The sequence below is a fragment of the Anas platyrhynchos genome, chromosome 2 (genome assembly GCF_047663525.1).
Source record: "Anas platyrhynchos isolate ZD024472 breed Pekin duck chromosome 2, IASCAAS_PekinDuck_T2T, whole genome shotgun sequence".
In the NCBI taxonomy this organism is placed as follows: Eukaryota; Metazoa; Chordata; class Aves; order Anseriformes; family Anatidae; genus Anas; species Anas platyrhynchos.
The window spans coordinates 10,303,235-10,324,220 of NC_092588.1; the positions used below are offsets into that span (position 1 = coordinate 10,303,235).

General features: G+C 48.8%; 2 long non-coding RNA genes across 9 annotated transcripts in view; one reads left to right on the top strand and one right to left on the bottom strand.

Moving 5' to 3' along the window:
- LOC101801514 (uncharacterized) overlaps positions 1 to 11,348 on the bottom strand; it is a 96,159-nt gene extending 84,811 nt beyond the window's left edge. For 3 of the 8 annotated variants that reach the window (XR_003495848.3, XR_003495845.3, XR_003495844.3), the window contains exons 1-2: positions 11,189 to 11,346; positions 1,463 to 1,646 (exon numbers count right to left, since the gene is read on the bottom strand). This is a non-coding gene — a long non-coding RNA (uncharacterized lncRNA). Of the gene's footprint in view, positions 1 to 1,462; positions 1,647 to 10,927; positions 11,117 to 11,188 lie in introns of those variants that run through there. The other 5 variants (XR_005263347.2, XR_003495846.3, XR_005263344.2 and 2 more) reach the window with 4 other exon arrangements.
- Positions 11,349 to 11,381: 33 nt separating this feature from the next.
- LOC106016678 (uncharacterized) lies at positions 11,382 to 15,042 on the top strand. The gene is made up of 3 exons (XR_001189550.5): positions 11,382 to 11,493; positions 12,222 to 12,369; positions 13,076 to 15,042. It is a non-coding gene; the product is annotated as an uncharacterized lncRNA (long non-coding RNA).
- Positions 15,043 to 20,986: the final 5,944 nt, after the last annotated feature.

A 20,986-nucleotide genomic window follows, 5' to 3' on the forward strand; every position in this document is an offset into this window, starting at 1 on the left:
AACAGAAAAAGAGAAGTGGATGGAAACTAAGAGGAGGAAGCAACTAGAAAGTTAAAGCAACAATGATTTCACAAGTGTTTGCCTATATAAACATTCCTAAAACATACTTAGATATAGATACAGATATATACATACACACCCAAGCAGAATTGTGTTGTGCTTTACCTATGTTGCCCTGAATAGAAGTTAATGCTTTACCACAGGCCTCTGACAGACAGGTCAGCACAGACAGCTTCCACAGAGAGGTGTTTTTTTTACAGCAAAAGCAACACAGAAGCCATGTAAGAAAGCTCACAGCAGGGCAGCATGTTTACAGCTGCCACATCAGGCATGCACAGAGAGCCACGGAGGGCTATCAGTGCTAATATTGGCATTACATATAGCACCACCGAGAGCTTGAGATACCTGATGTGTCTTTCTGTGCTTGACATCATATAAAAATAGAATAGAAAGGCCAGTCTCTGTCCCACAGACCCAATGACCAAGGCAAAAAAATATATGGAAAGTAAAAGCAAATAAGGCAGACTAAGAGGAGTGGAATAAGAGATATGCAAAAGGAGATACCATCCCCTCAGCATACATGGCAATCCTGGATGGGCACATCCAAAAGTCTTGCTTTAAAAAGGCATCTGGGAAGGGGTGAACCACAACAGAGCACAAGCAAAGACCCACCCATTCCCTCTTCTCCAAATTCCCACTTAAACCACTAATGGAAATGGTACAAAGAACCCCCATTACTTAACCAGCAGTAAGTAGTAACCCATATCAAAATCACCACATCCATCAAACCACCCAGCAAACAACCCCAGCTAATGTGGCCACAATGTCCACCATGATCCCGACTTTACAATTCCTTTTCTGCATGCTGGTTTGTTTAAATATCACATTTTAGGACATTCAAAACAGATGGGGACCAAAAGTCATACACGAATTAACTTCTGTGAGTCCATCCACAGGGTGGTAAAGGAGGTGATGTAATTAAGTATAGTAATTTAACATTTAAAATGTCAGCTAGATAAAATGGTTTGTTTTGACCACATTAACATGATAGGGTGTTACAAATCAATCTTGTCTGTGCAGAAAATTCCTGGTAATTAACGCTAGTTTGGAGAGGGTGAAGAGCGGAAAGGCAGGACAGGGTTAAGGATGTCTGGGCACTTACCTCAATCTCATTACTTCCTCTTTTATATATATATATTCTGAAAAAGCACAAATCACTGCAAGTAATGGGAATTCCAGTCAAATATGTTTTCCTCAATGCTCAGATTAAAGACTGAAGTCATCACAACATTACCTTTCAGCTAATGTACTAAGTAATGAACTCACATCTGATACATGTTGTTTCTCCTCTTTCTTCCAACCCAGCAGGGCCTGGTTTTGCTTGTGTGTTCCCTAACTATCTTTAATCATTATGTGAAACGTTGCTGTATATTTAGAAAAAGGACTGTCAAGGACAACATACCTTGCACTTGGAGCAGAATATGATGAGTTTTGTGGTGGTCCTTATCACCCTGGGATGCCCAGTCCCTCCATGTGAACCTGGACCCTCAGAGAGCAGAGCTCCATTTCCTTGCAGAAAACTCCTCTAGTCTCTGGCACAAAGATTTAAGCAGTCCTTCCGCTACCTGAGGTGACAGAGGGAGCACCTTGAAAAGAGAACAGAAGACCTCTGCTTTATCTGTATTTCCAACAGAAGCCTGCATAGAAATGCATCGTAAGCTGCCCACGCTGCAGAGATGGGCTGCAGCTTTCTGGTCTGGATGGAGTTTCCCTTGCTTGCAGGCTCCCGGCTCAGGTCTTTCATTGCTGCTGTCAAGACAAGATGCATTGAATGTCAGCATAACCAAGAGCAGGACTCTGCCTGGGAAAATGGCATTTATCCTCTCAATGAGCCAGAGATGATGGAAAGATGGGCACTGTTACAGGAGAGTTTATCATCAGAAAGAGTTCAAGAGCACTCCTAACCTACCAACTCAAGTGACCAGCTATGGATGTGGTATGGAGCCACCAGGAAGGCAGCAGATTCTTCAACCCCTTCCTCATGCCTGTCAGCTTTTCTGCACTGCTGGAGCTCAGCTTCAGAGACTTGCTCTTCACCCCTGAGCCAACAGTGTCTAACAATTCGTCTCTCTGGCAGCAGCGAGATGCAAAAGGGTAAACAGAGCTAAGGCTTATCGTCACCGTTGAGTGCCCCAAGCATGGAAACTGGTGGGAGAAGGCAGTACCATTGTTTCTCCCTGGGTACCAGCCACCCCAAAAGGACTTGAACATGATTACAAGATCCTTCTTCTAGACCCACTGTGGCCTGCCATGGTGGAGGGAGTTTGGGAACCTCCCTGGGCAGACCTCCTCTGCCTGCCAAGCCTCCAATGAAACCACAGCTGCATGAGCTCAACCTTACTGTTTGCCAACTTCTAATAGGCATTGAAATGCTTTCATATATTCCAAAGGAATATTGATGTTATAAGCAGTATTTCATGGGTCTACAGGCTTTGCCATGCCTCAAGGAGACCTAAAATAGATTTAGTCTAGACTTCACGACTTTCAAGAGTGCATGGCATAACAGAGAGGGTCCAGGCCTGGGAGCCAGATCCCACACACCAACTCTGTCCCTGTTGGTATCTTAGGCTATTTCTGCTGCCACAGTAGAGACAACAACATTTTAAATGCTCAGCATCCCTATGTTCTAAGCAGGACAAGATACCGCTGTTGGTTACTGTGAATATTAGCACTCCTGTATTACATTACCAAGACCAACTATAAGCTCTCCCAGTCATGATGGATCAGCACAAGTGACGGCAGGTTTTTTAATCCTTCTGTCTTACTGTCCCCTTCTATAATGCTTGCTCTGTGAGGTGCTGTTAGCAGTTACTTAAGGAAGTAATTTCTGATAATGAAGGTGATAAGATGCTGGAACAGGTTGTCCACAGAAGCTGGGGATGGGGCTTTGAGCATCCTACCTAGTGAAAGATGTCCCTGCCCATCACAGGGGGGTTGTATGATCTTTAAAGGCCCCTCCCAACACAAACCATGCTATGATTCTAAGTACTAAATGCACTAAATGTACTAAATGCACTTAACTTTAAAATTATAAAATTATTGCAAACCTCCCTTCCCTTCCCCTTTTCCTCCTGCTCCTACCTCCGTAGGAAGAATGGGAGTAGACTGTGGTATGGGTGATGAAAAGCTGGTACTCACATTTTCCTTCTGCACTAAGCTAGGAGCTAAGGGAGATTTTATTTCCAGTCCTTCAACACTTGCATGACCTCACAGAGCTAATTGGTGAAAAGTTTTCAAGATTTTTCCTGCCCAGTAGTGTCAGTTGCAGTCACCAGACCTTCCCCTCAAAGACAGCCTATCAAAGTCACCACTGCCATCTCTGACCATGCCAAGCACAAGCACAGGACCTTGACTATTTCAGTGAAGCTCTGAGGGTCAAGGTGACATCAGGGCCCTGCCGTCCTCCACTGTGAACAAAAATACAAATGCAGTGACTGCCCCGATGCATTCAAAGGTGAAGAGCGGAAGAGGAAGGAGAAGAAATGGCTGCTGAGGGCAGAGCCCTCACACCCTGCCCACAGCCAAGCACGGGGAACCCCACCGTCTATCCAAGCTGCCAGTGACAACCAGCTCTGGTGGGTCTTAATGCCAACTAAGATATAGAAAACATTTCAAAACTAACTTCTCACTCCTTCAGCTTCCTGGATGGTAAATAGCAGCAGCATCTCCTCCTCTCACCGAGGTGCTTGGGGAGTTTCCTTCAGTCGCACTAAGCAGCAGTTTGGAAGACACCACACAAGTGCAAGTATGATTTACTTTAGCACCTTTACGTACACATCAAATTCCTGATCTGACTCACGTTGTTGTGATTGCACTGGTCCAAGGTATCAACCCTACCTTCACCCAAGCTGCACGTTTCATGTAGCAGCTTAGCCTTCACCCATCCTACCACATCTGGGGTGCTGGTGCCCATGCCCAGGTACTTGTGGGGGGCTGCAGGTGTAGGTATAGGACCTGGTACAGGCTCTTCACCCCATCATGGAGACAGAGTTCTCTCTCTAATGTTCTTCCTTCTAATCTTAACTGTTTTTATTTACTAATCATTTGTATTCCAGAAAGCTGGGCCTCCTTCCACCTCATTCCACAAACCAAGACCTGAAGCCTGTCTTTTCCATTTTTCCCTCAGTAAACACAGAAGCAGAGAAAAATTGGCAGGAAGAACCCCCCCGGGTCTCCAGTCCAACCTCCCATCTTGTAAACAAGACTGGTTATTTTCCTCTGTAAAATCAAGCATGTATTTTTTGTTAGTTTTATTATGTCAGTTAATGGCAGCCTTTTTAATGTTTAAGAAAAAATTAAAGCTTTACACACCACACACCTAAAAGCAAGCTAATACAAGAACCAGAGCCAGTTGTGAGATACCTGAAAGCAAACACATCACCATCTGAAAGCCTCAGAGTGGCATTTCAAGCCACCTGTGCCACAGCACCAAGCTCTTGGCCTTTGCTCCCCTCATGATCATTTCTGGGAAAGTGTATTTCACACCTTCCTACCCTTATGTAGGAGACAAAAAATAAACAAGCTGTTACTATTTAAATGAGGCTTGAAATGTTACTAAATATTTCCAAAAGGACGTATATTAGCTGTTTGCTCTGTGTGACATATTACAGATCACTTCATTGATACGTGTGACTACCTGTTTATAAAATCAACTGAAACAAAGGAGTTTTGGTCTATCACATCTAGGGTCTGCTATAGCAGGGCTACATTGATGTATCATAAATGTTAGGGTCTCTATCACGTCTAGGGAATGCAGCAGGGATACATTCATAAACATCATGTCTCTACCACAGTTAATATTAAAAATGTATTTACTTGTATCACTACCAAACTCTAACATTAGCAAAGAGGGACCCAAGCTAGAAATGTTTCCATGTGGAAAAGACAAAATACAAAGCTGAGGGCAGCCTGGGCTTTGGCTGCTGCTCCACTTCCCACATGCTCTGACACAGGCCAGGCACAAGCCCACAGCTGCAGTTTCCACCACGTCAACCAGCACAGAGCAGCACGTTTCTACAACAGCAGCTCAATGGTTGCCAGAGGACAGTGATAGAGGATCGAACACCAAGCTGCAAGGATACAGCACCTGGCAGAAAGCTGTCCAGGAAAAGCCACCTTCCCTAAGCAGCTTTCACAGTCCTGATACCTGTGTTTCATTCTTTACCTTGCAGCACTCATTCACATCCTTACTCTCTCATGTCCAAACACCCCAGTAAACCAGCAGCACACCCCAAGGGGTCTACGTGCTGATGACCTGCAGGCACACAAAGGGAGCAGTCCCTATGTAGGCAGTAAGGCTCCAAATTCTTGAGCCACACTCTCCTTGCACAGCTGGCAAGTCCTTTCCAGCTGCACACCCAGTCCTGTCCCACAGGGCTCACCCCTGCCTGGGCAGGGCACTGCACAAGGCAATACAATGCAAGTTATTTTGGCACAGATTTTGCTCAGCTTTCAAGAAGAGGTGCTTTACAGTATGATCAAACCTATGGCTCAAAATTCTAAGTGTTGAGTCGATCATAAGTTGTTAGTTGTTGCTTTTTCTTTTACGTGCTGTTAAGTTGGATTTTTCTTCTTCTTTCTAAGTTACTGACAACTGTCCCCCGACCCCAGCTGAGATTTATACAGGGCCACATAGGACGCTGACCTTCTGTAATCGGTGAAAAGATCAAAAATTTCAGTCCTTCTAACTGTAAGAAAAAAGCAAGGCAAGCAATCTTTGAAGTCCAGCTATCCTAATGCTGAAGAGCTTATAACAGTACAAATGTGATGGCTTCTATCACCACAGAGAACTGTGATGCTCCACCCACACTGAAGGTGTTACTGGCATGACATACCCTTCACCAGCTCAACTTCACCGGTAATGCTAAAATGTGTCCCTGGCATGGAACCAGCAGTTATCCAGGGAAGCCAAGCAGCAGGGAAAAGGTTTTCAGAAAAAAAAAAAAAAAAAACAGGGAGAAGTGGACTGGACTGCGCTGGTTCAATAAAGTAAAGATAATGGTGGTTGGTTAGGTGGGCTGGAAATGGGACTGGATCCCTGCAGTGGCCCTGCTTCAGAGCCTGGGGGTTCCCAGTACAATCCAGATCACATCAAGGACCCCCACAAACTGCTCCACACAGTGTGTAATGGGATGTTGTCTTGCCTCATCCACCCACCTCTGCTCTCCACCAAGCCCTAAGGAAGCAGCCTACAGCTCTGGGCACTGCTCTTGAGGTAGAGACCTCTGCTCCCAAAACAGAGGAGAGCTTTTGGGGGCTCCTCTGTACTCCTTCGCAGGACTGGGGCTCGGCCAGCACCTAGACAAGGCCCCAGATTTCAGGTGAGGGCCCTGGCGATGCCATTCCCTCGCTCCACGTCCTGCAGCTCCTGGCCACGTGCAGGTTCTGGAGCACCACGAGGCCACCAGGCCATGCCTGGCACAGCAAGAGCCCCACCACAGCTCTGACTGGGAATATAATAAAGGGTTTCTAGGCAGAAGGACAGTTGCACCAGGTTTTCCTGACCAAGGCATTCAAAGAGATGACTCTCAAAGAAAACACTGTCTTCCAAAACACCTCGTAGCAATGACGCTCCTATGTGCAAATGCACAGTCTTTCCACGGCTTTGGGCTCCTCTTTCTCACCAGGCTGCTCTGCAAACCCCATCTCAGATCAACCCATCCTCTGGCAGCACAGACCAGCTCCCACCACCCACACAACCCTGATGCAGGGGAAGCTGTGGCCAAACCTCCCTTCTTCTAGCACGGGAGCCAATTTGCAGGAACCCATTCAATAATTTCCATACAAAATTTCTTCTGCTGCCTTTTCCAACTCAGGTTTTAAGGCAGAAACGACCAAGAGAGAGAACCCATCCCTTCTCTTGGTCATTTCTTCCAGTGGCTAATCGCCTTGCAATTAAAGACCTGTGCCATAACTTCAGATTCCAGTTGCCTACTGTCTCATCTGGCTCCCCAGCCACTGGTTCCAGCTACACCTCCCACTGCTGCATTACGCAGCCCTTCCCTGCCTCATGTATTTCCACCAGCAGCAATTCACACACGGATCATTTTTCCTTCAAGGTGATGGGGGGTACAACTGCAGGATCTGCTGACAGATCTGAGACATCAATAGCTGTGGAGATGCGACAGCAGAGGCTTCAGCACAGGCAGGACAAACCTGCTGGGAAATGCTAAGCGATATGCAGCCAGACCCTGATTTCCAAGATCCTGCTCCACACTGATACTCACACCTGTATCTAAAGAATACGGCACCACATCAGGATGAGTTAAAAGGCATTTCATTCATACAGGTCTGGCTTGCAAACAACTGAGGATGCTCTGCACACCTGGCTGTCCCCGTGCTCATGTTACCCTGCATTCCTCGCAGGCGCTGCCTTCAGCTTGGCGGAGCTGAGGCACCGGGTAAGCACCTCGCTGCTTGTCATCCATCTCATGTGCAGCGACAGGCAGCCACAATCCTCTCCCAAATGTCCCCTGGCACTTCCCAGAGCCAGAATTCAGGAAACGCTCAGGAAGGCTGCTTTAGCACAATGCAGCTCTCTGAGAAATGCTGTCCTCCACCAAACCGGGAGCACGGCAAGCACAGGGCAGGCAGGCACTGCACCTGCATGTATATAGGTATAAATAAACCTCAGGGAGCTGCACATGGACTGCTGCATGCCTTGAAGGACCCCACGCACTTTGCTACATAAGGCAGGCTGACTCAGATTAGAGGCAGCTGTGGCAAGGGGAACCGTGGCCCATACACAGCAGTGATGGGTCCAAGAGGCAGGTTGTTTCTTTATTCCCTCTCTCACATTCTCCATAAATCTAGCCAGGAGGTAAGCAGGTGTTTGGTGTTAAAGCCATCAGCCAGCAAGGAGACAGAAAATAATGCATCCTCCCGTGCTTCAAAGCAAGATCTGTATCACCTTGCTGCAAACAGTCAAAAGCTTCCTGAGCAGGTACGCATCTTCCTCTGTGCTATTTCTGTTTGCAGCCCTGCACCCTTCTCGGCTTGCCAAGCAGGACCTTACACCACGTGGCCACCCTACACCAGGGCCAGCAGCAGAGGGTCGGGGCAGCAAGCCCCCCACCTCCAGCAGAAGCACGGAGACCAGCTCGGTGGCTCCCCCAAGGTTCAGAGAGACCCCCCCCCCTCATATTTTCTAACTGGTGCAAACACAAACCGCTTTGTCCTCCTCTGTCGCTCTGGGGACCGACCCGCTGGACGTGACATCCGCCCCGAAGCAGCAGCCACTTGCACCAGCGACAGCAGCCTCCGTGAACGCGTCCCCAAATCTCTGGCACCACTCCAAGCTGCAGTGCACCACACCACAGGTGCTGGCACGAGCCTGCTCTAAATCCACATGCCAGGAGCAAAGGATGAGCCCCAGAGCTCCTGCAAAGCCCAGAAACACCTTCCAGGTCACAAGCCCAGCATTTCCCCTTGCCATGGCCTGTCAGTGCCTGCGCAGACCAACGGGGGAGATATATCTGTTTGTGTGCATGCACACACCTACAGATAAATATATCTGACATTTTTTTATGGAGATATAACTCATGTAAGCCCTACCTTGCAATTCCTAGTATGGCTGCACCAGATAATTACAGAAAAAGCGATACTGTAGTAACCCACTGAACATCTTCATCTGAAAAGTAACAAAAAACACAAGATTCCAATAGATTAAAAATTCATAGAAATACGAATTTTCCCTACCCTTGCTCCACAACCTCAGCACTATGGGCAGCTTCCCCTACCAGCAATTCTTGGTGTAAAAGTCGGTGAAATACACACAGCTGGGAACTGTAAGCACTCTTTGCAAAGCATTCTGATTAAAAACAGGAAGATATGGTTCAGATCCTGCAAAGAATTAAGCACAAGCTCAAAGTTTAGCAGATAATTAAACCGAAATCTTTGCTTTGGTTCGGCAGGGTCACGGGGAGAGACGAACACAACCGCACAAATGGGCTGTGCCATCGGCAGACACAACTCCATCCGTTTCAGAAAGCAGTTGGCTCCCACAAAAGTTATATTCCACGCACGCAAGTTCACGCAGGGCACCGATCTTCCATTTTAAGAACCACTTCATATACATAATCCATTTTTGCAACAGATGGGCCGTTCACCAGAGGCAGGTCTGAGCCTTCCCTTATTTTCACTATTGCTGAGCTGCTCCCACGCTGCATGGCCATCAGCACCCAGACCAAGCAGGGGATGCAAAATCGTTTCAGCCCTGTGGAGGCAGGGAGCTTGCGCTGCTCTCGCTGTGCCCGTGCAGGGATGCTGGAGGTAAAGATGCACGGCCTATGTCACACCTAACAAGCACAGAGGCATTCCCAGTGGCTGGCAAATTGCACCTGCACAGCTAACTACCTTCATATAACTTAAAATACACAAAGGCACAGTCGTATCTATCAGAATTATTGCACTGCTAACCTAGGGGTAAGCTTATGACTTAATGCTGTTAGAAGGGAGAGAAAGGGAAAAAAGAAAAAAACAAACAACAGAAGTTAGAGGTTTGTTTCCAAAACAATGCAAAGTATGCATAAAAACACTCCAAAGTCCCTGGGGTGTGAACTGGCACTTATCAGAGACACACAGCACCTAGCACAAAAGAGCATCCGACTGGTCCACGTGCTAGGAAAATACACATGCTTATTATATAATTTTTAAAATCACAGTGGAAAGGAAATGGTGTTTGTAAGACGTTACCGAATATTGCACTGCAACATCATTTCTAACAGAGATGTCAACACTTCTGAGCTAGATTTTTTTAAAAAATACTCGTATTTTACAGCAATAGGTACTAGTGCTGTTATGACAATCCAAACCAGTGGCACAAACTGATATTGACAAGCCTATTTCTGCTTGATGAAGAAACAAACAATCTCATTCTGTACAGCCATAACACATCCACAACACACTGGCTAATACGGTCTAACATACCTCCAGACAAGCTCATCAGGCGCATGTTTCGTTCCAAATCAATGCCTCAAATAATGCCTATTTTGGAACAAACACATTAGCAAAAAGGAACTAGCACGGGGTTCGCACCGCCCTGCCTCTGACCAGATACGTGGACAGGCCAACATGCCTAAACTTGTCAACACAAATGTGATTAAAAGAGATTTCTGCGCAGGCCTCCAGCATCTTTCAGGCAGGATTATCAGTTCTGCTGGCATTTCTCCGCAGGGTATTTTAAGATGCACTAACCGACAGTTCGCTAGTTTAAGACTCGAGTCCTGAAGTGCCTCGTCGACGAAAACATTTTACCACCGCTTATCCATAACCAGGAGATGTGGCCTCTCCAAATTAACCCGGGCTTCCAAAACCAAATAAACAAACAAACCGAAAACAGGCTTTTTTTTTTTTTTTTTTTTTTTAAGGAAAAGGAGGCCTAAGCCCTTCTTGCATCCTCCTCCTAAGGCCTCGGTGGCACCCAGCTGGCATCAGGAGGGCTCGGGCCGGGACCCGCAGCCCCCCGCACCCCCCCGGCTGCGCGCATCGCACAGCACCAACGCCCCCCGCAGCCGGCACCCCCGGACCCCCCCTGCCCACCCCGAGCTGCCCCGCTCCGAAACGGCTTGGCAGGGCCTCGGGGAGCACCCCCCGGCTGTAGGGCCGGGATATGGGGGCCAGGGGGAAGGGGGGGAGACGCCGCCGGGGCATTCCCCAACCTCCCGCACCCCGACCGCCACCGACCTTTATGGCCGCGATGGGAGGCATCCCGACCCCTTCGCCTCCCCATCCGCAGGGATTTGGCTCCGCACGCTCTATTTTTAGCCCACCGTCGCCCCCAACGCTTTAAAAAGACTTCAAAAAAATAAGAAAATAAAAGGAAAAAACAAAAACAACAACCACGCACACACACGAACCCTCTCCCCACCTCCATCCGCGCCAACGCTGCAAAACTCCACCGCGACCTGCGAGCCCCACAGCGGGGGGGAGGGGGAGTGGGGGGGGGAGGGAGAAATGATTAAAGCAAGGGGAAAATAACAATAATAACAATGATAATAAAAGAAGTAAAGAGCACACATGCAAACAACCTCCCCTCACCCCACCGCCGTTAACTGCAAGCCCCGGTACTCACCGCGCCCTTTCCCCCCCACCCCCCCCCCAAAAAAAAAACAAAAACAAAAACAACAACCTCTCTCTGAGAAAGGGGTCCGGAGGGCCGGGAGCAAAATAAATAAATAAATAAATAAAAGAAATAAAAATAAGCCACAGAGCGCTGCAAAGGAAAATAAAAAAGGCAAAGCAGCGCGGAGCGCCCATGTGCTCGGCGGAGCACGCGCTCGCCTCAATGGAACGTTGTGCTGGCGAGAGGCTCGTGACGTCACCGCCCCCCCCCACACTCCCCCCTCTTTTTGGGTTCGCGAAGTGCCCGGGGATGGATGGAGGGGTGAAGGGTCGGAGGGTCCCGCACACCTTCCCCAGAATGAAAGGAGGGGGGTAGGCAGCCCCCGTTCGGGCTAAGGGTGGTGGTTGGCAGAGTGTGTGTTGGGTTGGGGGGGGGGGGGGATAATAATCGAAAATGCGGATGCTGGTGGAGCAGGAAAAGCAGAGCGAATCTCCACAATGCGGGCAAAACAAGCGCTATTTTCCCTTTTATTGATGTATTTGATTACTTTCAGCAAGTAAAAATGTAAGAAGTAAAAAAAAAATCTGGAACACATGTCCTGTGAGGAGCGGCTGAGGGAGCTGGGGGTGTTTAGTCTGGGGAAGAGGGGGCTCAGGGCAGACCTCATTGCTCTCTGCAACTGCCTGAAAGGAAGGTGTGGGGAGCTGGGGGTCGGCCTCTTCTCACAGGTAGCTAGTGATAGGACTACAGGGAATGGCCTCAAGTTGTACCAGGGGAGGCTCAGGCTGGAAATGAGGAGACATTTCTGCTCAGAAAGAGCAGTCAGGCACTGGGACGGGTTGCCCAGGGAGGTGGTGGAGTCCCTGTCCCTGGGGGTGTTCAAGGAGAGGTTGGATGTGGTGCTTGGGGACCTGGTTCAGTGGGTGACATTGGTGGTAGGGGGATGGTTGGAGCAGATGGTCTTGGAGGGCTTTTCCAACCCTGATGATTCTGCAGTTCTATGAAATGAAAGGCATCCTCCTCCGTTCAGGGCTGGAACTGGAACCTTCAATGCTAGGTGATTTTTATTTTTTTTCTACACAAATTTTGCTCCATCCAGGAGCAACTTTGGGAGAAGCAGGAGCTGCTGCATGTTCTCCCCACTGCACGCACACCCCAACGGTACCCATCAGATGCAGTGCCTGGGCTAGAAGCTATTTGTGCCACACCAAGCTCACCTGCACAGCACACATCCATACCCAGCTCAGGTGAGATGTTCAATGTAATTCTGAAAATGTGAATAGCGAAAGCCATTTCAATTAATCAGTGAGTATGGTCCTGACTCCCCGACAGCTCTTTGAATGGTGCAATAAAAAGCTCATCTGCAGGAACAGCCCAGTCATTGCAAATGCAAAAGGTACAAAATGAGGGTACAAAATGAGGCTTTGTCCAAAGTGACTCTGTGGTCTAGCAGTTTGAGCCAGGCACAGAAAGATGGATTGGAAAAAAACAACTTTGCATGCTCATGGTGAGAGCTGGGAGAGCTGTCCTGAGCGGGGGGACCCGACCTACCTCCAGGGAGCTGCTGTGCCCCAGTGGGACAGAGGAGGTGACATGAAGGTGGATTTGGGCCACTCTCTCCCACCTGGCTGCAGCCCGGGTCCCAAATAAGTGACCTCCCAAGGTCAGTGAACCTGGGATAAAGACCAAAATCTGGGGGTCCTGATGGAAATGAGAGATCCTTCCATCAGAAAGGGCTTGAGTGCTGGAGCAGCCTCGCACATTATTTCACCAAGAGTGTTCCCATTTTGGGGGCTGGCAGAAACAGTGGCACAGAGCTGGCCCTGTGCCTCCATGTGGATATTGCCCTTATCGGGGCCCTGATGGCTGCTTCACAGCTTCTGGATGCCAGAGAGGAAGAGAAATATGTATCAAACAGCCCCCAAAATTGAGTTTTCATTCCTTTCTCCCTAGGACTCCAGTCCTTCTTCTGCAAAACGCACGCAGAGCTGCTGTTCCACATTACCTCCAAACGAAGCTGCGATTCCCAGCTCCCCAGACTCGCCTGTGTGCTACATGGTGCCAACTCCATGTGCCATGAGGAGACAGAGGCATCTCCACCCAGTGGCTGCCCGACTACCCAGAGAAGCCACCCATGGTCGCACAGGTTGCTGTGGCCACCCCCGGTGAGGCAGCTCCGGTGATCAGAAGTCAGGGTGCAGGCCCTGTGAGCACCCACAAACCCTCCTTTGGGTCAGAGCCCCTTCAGGGCACAGTCAGGAGGCTGGTGGTGGGGTGTCAGCTGGCTGCCAAGCATTCCCCCCAGCCCTGGCATGGGAGATCGGCAAAGTCTTGAGTGTCTCTCATTGCAGGAGGAAACCCCACAATCCTCTTTCCACAAACACGTGTAATATCTGCTCAGTGCCTGCATTGTTTAGCTCCGCAGCCTGCGTGGTGGTCTCACTCTGCAAATTATCCAGCGTTACAGGCTGAATAAGCTCGGCCTGTGTCAATCAGTGTAATCACCTTTGCGACAGCCCTGCACACCCACGTGAGGTGGTGGCACTGCTCTGAGCTCAAACACAGCAAGGCCAAGGCCAAATGATGCGACGTGCTCTCACAAGGCCAAAGGAAGAGCAAGAGGCATGCTGAAAAATAAATAAATAAATAAATATATAAACATATGTGCCAGCTGAAGGCTTCTGCCCTCCGGCAGCCTGCTGTTGCTTCCCTGTCTATGCCCGTACCAGCCCTGCCGGCTGCAGGGATCACATGAGAGCTGCTTAATCCGTGTCAGGCGGAGCTGGCCAAGCGAGGTGAGGTGCCAGCAGGGTGAACAGGAGCTGTGCTGCCTGTGGTTAGCGTGGCATAGAGGTGGCAGTCTCCAGCTGGTGAGCATGGGCCTCTGGAACAGGGAGGTGCAACGAGGCTGGGGTGAAAATTATCATCCCCCAGCCCAGATGCAGGGCATGGGGAGACACATAAGGAAAAAACAGCTGAGAATGTGTCATCATTGTGGCAATACTTTATAGTTCCTATCATCCAGGGACTGATTCTGTTCCAGGTTGACTCTAGAGCTATCCCAAACCCTACATGAACTCAAATGCTGGGAAGAAAGGGCTGGGTCATTGCGTCTGTTGCTCTCCTACTAGAAACCATCATTTCACACATCCTGCCATAAGGCCTTCAAGGTGAGCATTGGTGTCCTGTCCTCACCTCACCTTCTGGGATATTACCTTGGAGCTTCACCTCTCCGAAGGTCAGAAAGCACCTAATTTCCATCCTGAATGTATTCAAAGCGTTTGCCCACCCGTCTGCTCTGCAGCAGGTGTTAGGATTTGACAGAACCAGCTCTTCTCACCCTTACACATACCTCCCTGTTGTGTTGGCCCATATCAAGTTCATTCCGTGATAAAATAAAGGTACCAGGCAATGGTGTTCTCATAATTTATTTATATTCCCCTGCCTTTTAATTTAAGTACTCATATTCATCTACTGAAAATGTGTTCCCGTCCCCAAGCAGTGATCTGTCCCCAGGGTGTGGTGACTCACCCAGGGCTTTGGGGGTGCAAAGCTCCAAGAACGAGGAGCAGGTGGCAATAACAGGGCAGAAGCAAAGACTGGAAACTCTCTGAAGCTGGTAGAAATCTCCCACTGCCTGCTGTGTGCTCTCAGTGTTGAATGTAAGAGGAAGAGGAGAGGAAGGTATCATGGTAGTACTATAGATACTCAAGAAATGTCTTTGCCCAGAGCTGTGGCAGCAGATTGCACCATCACCATAACCAGTCCCACTCCCCAGCTTACATGCAATTTTGTTCTGATGTAAACATGTCACTGGATTTCTGCCCATCCATTCCTTTCCATGAATTCTCCATAACCATAGGTTGGCACCTCTCTTGGGGTACATTGGGCACGGAGAAATATAATGCAGAAAGGAAGCAGAGAGATGATTGATTTTGTAATACAGCTCCCTTAGGCGCGATGTTGCTCAGGCCCCAGAAATGCATGCTGAATCCTTCTCTAAAAGACTGTAGGGAAGACGTTTGGCAAAGAATTGGGAACGTGTTCCAAGGAGAAGGAGATTCCTTCAGGCCCTAATTCAGAGCAGCTTAGCAGTGATGCCAGAGTGACAAAAGAGGGTTGATATGAAGCACTGAAATAACAGGCTTGCTTCGGATGGCCCAACTGCAGGAGCATGTGATTCAGATGCTCTGTATATTCTCCATGCCTGTGGAACTCAAAATAAATAAATAAATACATAAAAACAATAATAATAAAAAAGTGACGTTTTAAATTGATGTCTTTCTGAGTCTGCAGCATGAATGATATAATAGGACAGAGAGGTGCAAAAACTCTATTTGAAATTATGGAGGGAATTTCAGATAAATAACATGGATGTGATTTAATAAATAATAAAGCAAAAGAAAAAAAAATGTCTGCCTTACTAAATTTGTGCTGGACTGATAGGATTGAAAGTAGACCCAGAGATGAGCATGCCTGAGTTTTGAGGAGAGTTAATAAAAGCACAGGCTGGAGGTTTGACATCACAAGTGAAAAAACAAATGTGAGAGAAGGAAGAGAGAATTGAGGAGAGAGAGGCAGCACCATTTGGGTCCCAGCCAGATTTCCCAAGGAAGTGCCTGAAAAAGACTAAGTGAGTCGTTGGGGAGAAGGAACTGAGTTTGTTTTGTGTGAAGGGCAAAAGATCAGGCCAGAAGCTGCAGGCCTGGGAGAGGAAGTGAAAAGTGGTGCTGTCAGCAGGGACAGAAAGCCCAGGGCATGAAGAACATCATCAGATGGGTGGTAAGAATTGTGGGTCTGGTTATAGGAGATGGCACAAGCCCACTGAAGCCAATGCCATGGTGTTAGGTGGATGTTCCACAGTGACAGGACCTGAGGGAACGGCATGGAGCTGGGACAGGGGAGGGTCAGGCTGGGGGTTAGGGAAAGGTTCTGCACCCAGAGGTGGTCGGGCACTGGGACAGGCTCCCCAGGGCAGTGGTCACAGCACTGAGCCTGCTGGAGTTCGAGAAGTGTTTGGGCAATGCTCTAAGACACATGGGCTGATTTTTGGGTGGTCCTGTGTGGATGGTCCTTGTGGGTCCCTTCCTGCTCAAGATTTTCTACAATTCTGTGATTCTGTGACTCTATGACATGGCGTGCCAAGGGGATGTCCACCAGGAGATGCTCAGTTTGAGAAGCTTGAGATAGGGACTGCGTGTCTTGGCAGCAGCAGAGGACAGAAGCAGCATGTGAGGCACCACCAGGCTCTGGAGAAGAGCCTCGTGCCTGCTTTCCCGCGGGGGAAGCGCTCAGCTCCAGGGAAAGCAGCAGGGCCCTGCCCTCCTCACACCGGGCTCCTGTTGCTAAATCGGAGAGGAAACTGTTTAACTTGTCGGTTATTCTTTGGCACCTGCGATTGTGTTAGACACTAGAAACAGGTCAGACCAGCCAAGCTGGCGTAAACCACTGCGGTATCCCCAGGGTCCTTCCCTTTCTGTTTACTTTTTTAGCCTTTACGCTAATCTCTCCCTCTATAACAAACACACAACATTCATAGAAGCCATTTTCCAGCACGAATGACACCGGCAGCCCCTGGAGTGTCACAGCAGGCTTTTTGGCACAGCAAAGACATGACCTGATGTTGGGAGCGGTGCTCAATGCCCTTCCAGCAGCAGGATGGAAGCAGAGGGTAAAGAGACAAAATGCACACTGGATCCTCTCCTCTCAAGCCCAGTTGCTATCTGCACACACACTTTTAGAGCTGAACCTTCCCAAAGTGCTTGTTTTTGGATGTTCCCCAAACCCACCTGGGGTGCCTGGAGCAGGAGCTGGGGCTCGGCTGGGTCCTTTGGGGGCTTGGACTGGCTAGGTTGTGGTTGCAGCGCTGTGATCTTCCTCAAGAGCAATTTAGGGACTTTCGTACATTTTAGCATAGCTGGTGACAGTGGCACCACTGCCCGCTTCTTGTACAACACCCCAGCACCTCCCTAAGAAGCAGGAGACCTGGTTTGACACCCTTCTTTGCATCTGCTCCCAGGCTGCAAGGAGCCTTTGGCCTCTGCGGGGCCCTTTCTTCCCACGTCCCAAGGAAGAGGTCACGGTGTGGGCAGGATTCTCTCCTGAGAGCTGCAAGCCCATTCCACAGCCATGACGATGATGATGCTACTACACTACAAGGCATAGCGTTTCCCCCTGGGACAGAAATATGAATATGGGTGGATGGTTAACAACTACTAAGGAAAATCCACAAGCACTGGACTGCAGGAAGGAGGGAGAAGTACCAGGCTTGGGCAATTCTCATAAGCTGCTCACCAGTTTAGTCCCAAAGAGTGACCCATTTTGAGTCCTGAGCCTCAAGCCAGACACCCATGCAGCTGGTATTCCATGAAGAGATTTAAGCAATTGCATAGGACAGGCAAAAACAGAAAGCAGGACAGCCACAGCACTCACACAAGTAAATAAATACCAGGTTGTGCCCCTTCCACATGGCAAGCCATGGTCATTAATTTTGCACTGTGTCGGGGAAACAGAGGAAATGGAAGCAATTCAGAAGCAGTAATGATCAGTGAAGTCAGACAATGCCCCTGAGATGCATATATATATCGTACCCAAGCTCACAGATACATAAACTGAGGTGTAGATATGCAAAATGCGTTGCCTGTGGCCACACGGGACATGCACATTGCCTGCTGGCTGCTGTAACCAAGAGGGACCGACCCCGGGCTGCTGATCTCAGCACTGGGTGACAGACAGGGCTAGCTAAGTGAGTGGGATAACCACGGCTGGCATCTCTGCTGTGTCATGATTCACAGCCCTTAATCGCTGTTAAACAAATCCAAATGAAATTACACGTAAAGAGCCGGGAACTACAGAGTCTGAAAAAATGCAAACATGTTCTTCCCCATCAAATCTAATTAGATTTGCCAAAATCAGTGTGCATTGATCTGTGATTCAAACAGTATGCTGATAACAAATTTTCATGATAGACATGGTTATGAAGCTACTTGCCTAGACTATGAATTAGCCCCTTCAGCAGGAGCTCTCAGCACATTTTCTCAGCGTGCTCTTCCACAGGCAGCTTTTAATCCAAAAATCAACACACAATCCCATTGTTTAAGGTTTGCTGGGCTCTCTGCTGAGTGTCCAGCAGAGAAGTGAGGCAGGCAGCGTATTCATGTTGACGATCAATCTCTGTTAAAATCAACACACCATTTTTAGCCACCCAGCTAAGCACGCTGCAGTACGTGCTGGGAAAAGACCTTTCCACCACTGGGCAGAGAAGCTCATTCTGTTGTCATGCTGCGCAACTTCACCTCGGCGATGATGGGTAGAAAAAGCAGAGCTTTGTATAAAGAGAATCCCATAAATAATCATGGGCTATCACTCCAGAAGGCCAGCACAGCACAGATACAGCTTGCTGTTATTTGCCTGTGTCCAGTCTCTGCCCTCAGCCTTCAGGGATGTCTGATGTGTTTTTCTTCTCAGCCCATGATCGTGAAGTCACGCTGATCTTCTGCTCGCAATGGTTTGTCACAGTACCAAGTGGCCACAGCAGGTACCAGCGAATGGAGATGATAAAATCAGAGCAGAGCAGGTAAGTCTTAAAGAGGTCAAAGCAAATCCTGAAGTGTCAGGAGAGACCGAGGGACAGGATTTTCCATTTGTGCTCGGTTTCAGCTGAGCTTTGCATCCACTGACATCTGAGAGCTTCTGAAAATTTGACTCCCCCGTGAGCTGGAGTGCATCAGAGTGTAAAGTTACCCAGAAAGAATGGCAGAGGGCAGGCAGTGCACTTGTATCTGTCTGTACCCCAGATTTATCCCATCCCTGGTATCTTTTCATCCAGAAATCATTATTTCTTTGGGAGAGTAAAACCGCAGTAGTTTTTTGGCCTGATCTTTAAAAGTGATGAAGATCCCCAACTGCAGCCCAAGGCAATGGGACCTGCAAACTCTTGGCACCTCTGAAAATTGACTTACTGTGTGTTAAACCATGTGCAACAGCCCTGTGCAACCCTGTCCCTGGCCACAACCAAGGCATTGAGCATGGAGCGCTGGCACAGGTTGCCCAGAGAGGCTGTGGGGTCTCCTCCTTGGAGAAGTTCACAAGGTTCCTGGATATGGTCCTGGGGACCCTGCTCTGGGTGTTCCTGCTGGAGCAGGGTGGGACCTGGTGGACCCCAGATGACCAGATGCTCCCTCCCTACCTCAACCAGTCTGTGTTCCTGTGGCTGACAGGGAAGGGCATGGCGGACACCCAGCATGCCAGCTACTTCATGGTGGCCCTCTGTAAGCAGGAGGTTTATCTCCGCGTAGAGATAAACCACCAAGTGTTTACTACAGGGACCGACAGGCTGGATAGTGTCATTCCCAGCACAGTGGAAGTTATTGTGCAATTTCACAGCATTACTAGCCTCCGTGTTTTCATGAGCTCATTAGCCCAACTTTTCAAAAATCCAGAGAATTACAGCAATGCAGCGTGGCATAGTCATGCCAGTAGAAGTGAGAGGGAGAGGTTACACCAGCACACTGTCTAAGCCAGTGTGGCTGTTTGTCCTGCCCATCTGCACTCTGGCACCCTTGCCCATCTCTCCCCCTGAGGCTGTGCTGGGTTTCTGCTTCACCCCAGCAAGCCACAACCATGCCAAGGGCAAGGAGAAGAGGGCACAACTTGTCCACACATAGATAGACAACTAGGGTCAACTGCCCGTGTGGCAGCAGCCTGGTATCTTTGTGTAGCTAGACGAAATAAAAAAGAGGTATCAGTTTAGCCCATTTCATATAGCCAAGTAAATGGAGCAGCAGCACACCATGGATGATAGCTGCTTTCCAACCTAAGCTGCAGATAAGCTGTGGATTACGAAGCCTGCCCACCCACACAGGAATTGTCCACCAGAGGCCCTGCAGAAGGAAAATCCCCAGCAGAGACAAGGCGGGTATCGCTACACAGTCCTGAAATTCCTTAAAACCAGAATGGGCTGCCTTGAAAAACTTTGTGAAACCCTGTCTGCCTTCAGTTTTAAACTTGGTTTGGCTGAACCGGTTTGAAAACTAGCTGGAGAGCCAGAAGGGGCCAGCAGGATCACCCAGGAAAAGCAGGCATAGAAGTTGAGCTCCTGGTGCCTATGTTCATCAGACCAGTGTCCTCTCGGCCAGGCTGGGCGGAGTGCCTCGCCTGATAAAAGGCTGAGCTCAGCAGACATGAAAGGAAGGTCGTTAGCAAAGATCAAAAGGTATGGATGGGAGATAGAGCTGCAGCATTTGCAAACTTACCAAAGCCTTCCAGTGAGAATGAAGAGAAGGATGCTGTGATGCTAAATGAATGGGGCAATCTAGATAATGATATCAGAATTAAATTAATTAAGGGAAGATTAAAGAAAGATTGCAAAATGAAGGTTGTAATCCCAGCGCCGCTGGAGTCAATGGGTATTTTGTAGGTGACTGTGAAGAGGCTGAGGGTTTGCTCCAAATGCATACCAAGACAAAGGAAGTTACGAACTGTGGGCTAATTTACTCAAATCCAATTAAATTTGGGAATAAATTAGTAGTGATGGCCTCACAGTCACAAAATTGAATCCAGGCATGGCTGGAGCATCCAGCAGGGTAAATATGAGATGGGTGAACATCATCACTGACCTGCAGATACCGGGGTGTTCAGAACACACCAACAGCAGCAGGACAGCCCATACCTGGCTTGCTGTAATTTCTCTCAGGACAGAGCTTTCTATTCAAAGCATATTAAACAGATTTAAACCGGCAAAGTGAGTTTGCACCAGATCGACACTTTGCATCATGTGGACGCAACGTTTCTGCTCCAGGAGCTGGCACTCCTTGGGGGGATTTACTGTTCCTCTGAGTGAGCTCCCCAAGTGCCAGCAAGAGG